The sequence below is a fragment of the Gopherus evgoodei genome, chromosome 3, assembly GCF_007399415.2.
Source record: "Gopherus evgoodei ecotype Sinaloan lineage chromosome 3, rGopEvg1_v1.p, whole genome shotgun sequence".
Taxonomy (NCBI): Eukaryota; Metazoa; Chordata; order Testudines; family Testudinidae; genus Gopherus; species Gopherus evgoodei.
The window spans coordinates 69875543-69881561 of record NC_044324.1 but is presented as its reverse complement, the minus strand read 5'-3'; the positions used below and the strand labels follow the sequence as shown (position 1 = coordinate 69881561).

The following is a 6019-nucleotide window of genomic DNA, read 5'->3' as shown; positions in this document are numbered from 1 at the left end:
TCCTGCAGCTGTCTGAATATAAGCCTTTTTTTTTCATATTTACCATGCAGAATAGATTTCTGCTCCCCAACCCTCAGCTTTGATTCCTACTTTCTTGGTGGCAGCTGTTAATAGGCCTTCCTTCAGCTGAGAGAAGAGGTAATGGAGGAAGCAGCAGAACAGAACATTTCTCCCCTCCTAGAACTAAGTGCAGCATTTCTACAGTAAATCCCTGTTTCCATCAGCTCATGCCAGACCTGGAAACTGCTGCGTGTTTTTTTTTCTTGGTTTGGCATCCAGGACCTATATTTGATTTGGTAGCATTTTATATCCATTTTGCACTGGTATATATGGCTACACAAGATGTAAGGCAAAAGAGAATCAGGTTCACTGTTTTTATTCTTTGGGTTTATATCTATGAAAAAACTACCATTATAAAATGATGTGGCAAAGTGCTGGCTTGCACTGATTAAATTCTAGCACAGATTGGAACTTATTCTTCAAGTAGAGGACACCACCGTCATCAGGAATATTGATCTCAGCGGAAGCAAAAATAGTGAACTTTGAACTCCTCATACTTTTATTCTTGTCTTCCTGACCTTTTCCTAACTGCTTTTCTCCCTCTCTTTTGGTGCTATGGATTCCATCCACTCCTTATTCATGTCTCCAATCTCTCCATCTCCCTTTGGTCCCTCACATCTCTCCTCTCATGAATCTCAGGGTTCCCTCCTGCCTGGTCTTTAAGAACATCTCCCCTCTTCCTCATGGATAAGTACCACCCAGTGAACCCAGCAGTTCAAACCCTGATTTAGTTGAGTTTTATATTGAAAAAGACTTCCCACAAGATAGCCCCATTCTGCTATGTAAACTGTAACTCGTTCAGAATTTAAGTTGTAAATAGATGTTTTATTGTATCTTATTGTCTGTCACATACTGATTTTCTACTGGGTGTGTTGCTAGGGGCAAACGGCTGTAGGCATAGGGGACTGAGCTTTGGTAGGATTTGTATGAGGAAGGGGTGAGTAGATCTGTGTTGGTCTGTAAATGCAACACAGGCCACTGAACAGGGTGTTCTAAAATGAGAATCCGCTTCACTCACATATTTTCAATTGCCACTTTATTTACAGCCCTACTTGTACTGATTTTACATTAACAGTTTTGTTCCCCTCACTACCCTCTAACCTTCAGTTTTCTCATAGTTTTTGTAATCTAGTGTGGGAAGAAGATCAGCATTCTGTATTAAACATTCATCCACCAGCTTGGTCATTTTGTCTAATATTGTATCTGAGGCACTTGCATTTATCATTTTGTTCATCCCTCCAGCCCTGGTGTTAAATTTTCCTGTATTAAACAGAGGCACTGCAGCACATAAGCCAGTGTGATCACATTTTAAACACACTCTGTGCACAAATTAACATTTTACAGTTCACACCCTCTGAAGTCCAATTCACACAATCGTGGCTGCACTGTACTGGGGCATCTTACACATTGTCTCAGAGTGTGCTTAATGCTTCCATGCATGGAAGTTCATACAAATAAACATAAAACGGTTAAATATGCAAGTACTGACACTCATTCAATCTGACCAATACCAAATTTCTTCCCCAAAGTTAGATAGTCCATGTGTAGGCTTAGCACCTTCTCTCTCTGCATCCTGTTGTACATCTGCCTTCAGATTGGGGCAAAAGCAGGCCAGGCCCAGCACCTGTGGGCCTTCAGGGTTGTTATTGTGCAGATTCTGAAGAACCATTGCTTAGCTGCTGATAAATTTAGCTTAGCTCATGGCTTAAAATTCTGTCTCGGGGCTGAGCTTGATCCCTGAACCTTGTGGTTGTATGCCAAACTGCAGGCAACCAGGAATGGGTCCTATAATCAGCATCCCCACAATTTATTCTAGCCCTTAAACATTTCTTACAACCAATTTATCTGTGACTCAGTTCCATATACCCCTCAGTTTGAATCGTTTGGGGTCACCGTCTTTACTCAACTGTCCTTTTCAAATGTTGTATCCTCTTTCATACAGTGATTGTACAACACTTATCTAATCAATAGTTTAGGGACAGCATTTCAAAAGTCTATTGGCTTCACTCCCAAGGCAGGAAGGCCTTCCAGTTAAATTCTAGGATAGAGGAAGCAGTTATCGATAGAATAGGGGTGGTAGGGCTAAGAGATTTGTCCATTTAGTTGTGTATTATTTTACATTTTATCCAATACAAAAGTATAGGGCTGCTCCTCTGGCAAAGGCTATGTTTGCGTATGGGTAGGTATCTGACTGATGGTGCATCTGAGACGGTGCTGGTTACTGCTGGGTTTCCCCACCTTTTTTCTCCAAAGGGGAGGCACTATTCATTAGTAAAGACTTCACTAACTATTGTTTAGCATTTGTTTATTTAATGGATTCAGTATGAAGGGTCTTGGTACAATAGTTTTAGATTATTCATAGTATTGTCCTCTTGCTTCCTGCAGTGATGTGGGTAGGATCCCATATGTTACTTTGCACAGTTCCCCTGGCCATCAGACTTTCCCTTGGGTTCTAACATGCCTTCTATTCTATGTTAAGTTGTTGGTACACAAAAGCAATACAGCTGAGCACATAGCAGGGCAAAACACCTGCCTGTTATCTCTGCCTAACAGTTTAGTTTTTCTTCAATTCTATAGCACTATAATTAGGTGCATGAGTCTATTTTAATACCCTGCCTCTGCCCCATCTAGTGTATCTGGAATTCCTCTGCTCTGATCTTGGTTCTGTCCCATCATGCACAGCATGGTTAGCGTACCTCAATTTCTACCGACATCGTGTGGGGAAAACACCACACACAGGTTCCCAGGTGTGTGGCAGCTATTGTTAATGCAGAAGTCCAAATGGTACATAAAGTCTAGTTATTACCACCTACAGTTTCTTAAAGCCATTCTAATGCTTAAACATGCCTTAGACACCTATGTCTCACGGTTACAATTAGTTTAGTTCATAAGTACCCATAAAAAATAGTTTAGTAGCTCTGTGGGGAGGTGGGGGGCAGTTACTTTGGTCACAAATAATTAAACAATCTACTTCTGGTAAAAAGAATTTTCTTTAACATTGGGTTATGTGGCCAAACGTGTGTTGTCTGTCTGCATACTTGTCTGACTGCTATGTGTGTTATTGAAAAAACAAGCGCACATGTGCGTAGGTATGTGCAAGTGTCCATACTATATACCTGGATTGCTGTGTATATGTTTTGAATATATATGTTGGGGCTTCTTTTTTTCTTTTTCTAAAATAATTGTTATAAAGCCTTGTATGACTGGAACTAGATTTTTTATGCCCCCCTGCATGTGTATGTCTATTTTTCTGTGTCCTGTTTATGCATTCTTGTCCAGCTTCTATTGATGTTTATATGGGCCCTGTATGTATTTGTGAAATTGACAAAATAAAAATCTGTATGTGCCTTAATTTTTCCGCAGGCTTCAGATTAGGACTGAGAGGCCAAAAAAGTGAGGAGAAAAGTGTTTTGCCTACTGTGTGTCTGGCTCAGAGGTTACAGGGCCAAAACTTTCTCTCTGACTCACTGTTGGTATGTGAAAAGTTTGGTTAGAGGCAGTCTTACAATTAGATCTTCTAACTACCCTGCAGAAGTTAAAAAGAAAGCCAGTTTTTTTTTTTCCTGGAGGGACATTTTGTGAATAGGTTTGTCCAATATTTGTAGGTTGTTTGTTTTTATAAAACATTAGCTATCAACTGGTGTGTGCACGCGTATGCACCTAAAGACTTCATGCTTTTTTATTTTTCTTTGTAGTTTGCAAAATGAAAATATTTACTTCTAAAGCATTTAAGATATGCTGATTGTATTTTGCTTGTGTTTACAGTTTTTAAATATGAATATGTAGCCTTCCCTAATGTGTCAAAATTGTTTTACCGTATTTAAACCTTAGTTTGACCCCTTTCATAAAATTATAATATCTTTGTATATCTTACATTGTGAAAGAGTTACAGTTTAACACAGCATAATGGGAATATTTTGTGGTAAAAAAGTAAAAAATGACAAATTCCAAACTAATTGAATAAATAGTAGTTTTGATAGCAAGCTAGCAGAAAATAAGTGTAGTTATGTACAGCCCTCACACGACAGCTTTCTTTTAAGATGGAAGGGTGTGGGTGCACTATCTGAATGTGTCTGAAATTAGCTTTTTGTTCTCCTCTGCATGAGTATGTTTAACATTGATACAGTTTAACATTGATACAGCCACCAGCTACCAGAGAGAAACTAGCTGCTTCTTCAATTAATTTTTCTTAGCTCTTTGAGACAGTTTAAACAACTGATAGCTGCAGTTCTCTTTTTCATTTGTTGGTATGCAGTCATAACTGAGAACCTCTTTTTTGTATATTTTTAGTGTGTGCTTGTGTGAGCGATTTATCCAAAAAAAAATACACATACTTATTGAGATGCATGTGTGCTTACCTATACAATGTAGTTTGCATGCATCCTTGAAGGTTTGGGGCTGGGGTAGGAATTGTGCTGTGTGTGTTGGAAATTTGGCTAAAATAATTTTAAAACAAATTTTATGTTTATGGGTTTAAAGATAATGTAGATAGCCCTATGTGAAAACTGTGTCCAGCCCCTTCTCAGTGGGGACTAGGGTGAGAGGATGTCTATTCCCAGTGCTGTTTTCTCTACACCTATTTTGACAAAATTGTCCTGCTTGCATGACTTTTACAGTTGCCGCTATAATACAAGTGCTTTCTCCAAATCATTATTACAGGGAACTATTTTGAATATAAAAAGCATTTTCTTTTTGGCTTTAAAATCAAACCTAACTGAGAAAATTGATGCAAGAGTTATTTCAGGGGCCGCATACCCCAAGTTCCTGTGACCACATTGTTAGAAACATGTCCCAATGTGTCTAAAGTTAAATAAATACACATAATTGAGTAGCATTAAGTTAAGAATCATTCCAGTAGCCAAACATTTATGCTCTACAAAACCAGAATAAAAGACTTAAAATAATTATGATGATTTACTGTATGAATAAGATGAACAGGTACATTGTTTAAAGCAATGGTGAGTCACATGGGATAAACCAGAACTTTTACAAAATCAACTTGATGGGTCTCCTAAGCTATAATGTCTCTGCTCTGCTGTATTCCCTTAACTTTTGTGTTGGTTAGGATGGTTGGCTAGTGAATAAGGAAAAAGTGATTTACTTGTTCCCATAATATAAGAACTAGGGACCACCAAATGAAATTAATGAGCAGGAGGTTTATAACAAATAAAAGGAAGTTCTTCTTCACACAGCACACAGTCAACCTGTGGAACTCCTTGCCTAAGGAGGTTGTGAAGGCTAGGACTATTACAGGGTTTAAAAGAGAACTAAATACAATCATGGAGGTTAAGTCCATTAATGGCTATTAGGCAGGATGGGTAAGGAATGGTATCCCTAGCCTCTGTTTGTCAGAGGGTGGAGATGGATGGCAAGAGTGAGATCACTTGATCATTACCTGTTAGGTTCACTCCCTCTGGGGCACCTGGTATTGGCCACTGTTGGTAGACAGGATACTGGGCTGGATGGACCTTTGGTCTGACCCAGTATGGCCATTCTTGTGTTCTCTTTAATACATGTATAAGGTTATCATATAATAGAAAGCAAATGTTAAACTTTTTAACTATGTGTATGTACACACAATGTATACACAGAGAGAGAGACACACACACACACACAGAGGAAAAACTTGTATTGCAGACTACTTAAAGTATCATTATAAATATCTAAGTCTTTTACAATTTCCCTTGCTGATTATGCCTGTGGGAAAGTACATTTGGGTCATGTTAGCTAACATTAGGAAGTACAAATACATCTTTTCCCTTTACAGGTCTGTTTGCAAGTTTTAGACACATATAAATGTAGGGCTGGAAAGGACCTCTTGAGATCAACAAATCCAGCCCCCTGCACTGAGGCAGGACCAAGTAAACCTAAACCATCCCTTATATTCAATTTGGGGTCCGTTATAAACCACCAGATCTTTTTCAACAGTACTACTACCTAGTCAGTTACTCCCTATTCT

General features: G+C 38.7%; 1 long non-coding RNA gene across 1 annotated transcript; it reads left to right on the top strand.

Annotated features, from left to right (window-relative positions):
- The first annotated feature begins 412 nt into the window (after positions 1-412).
- LOC115648492 lies at positions 413-5231 on the top strand. The gene is made up of 4 exons (XR_003999575.1): positions 413-423; positions 1837-1842; positions 3455-3465; positions 5139-5231. It is a non-coding gene; the product is annotated as an uncharacterized LOC115648492 (long non-coding RNA).
- Positions 5232-6019: the final 788 nt, after the last annotated feature.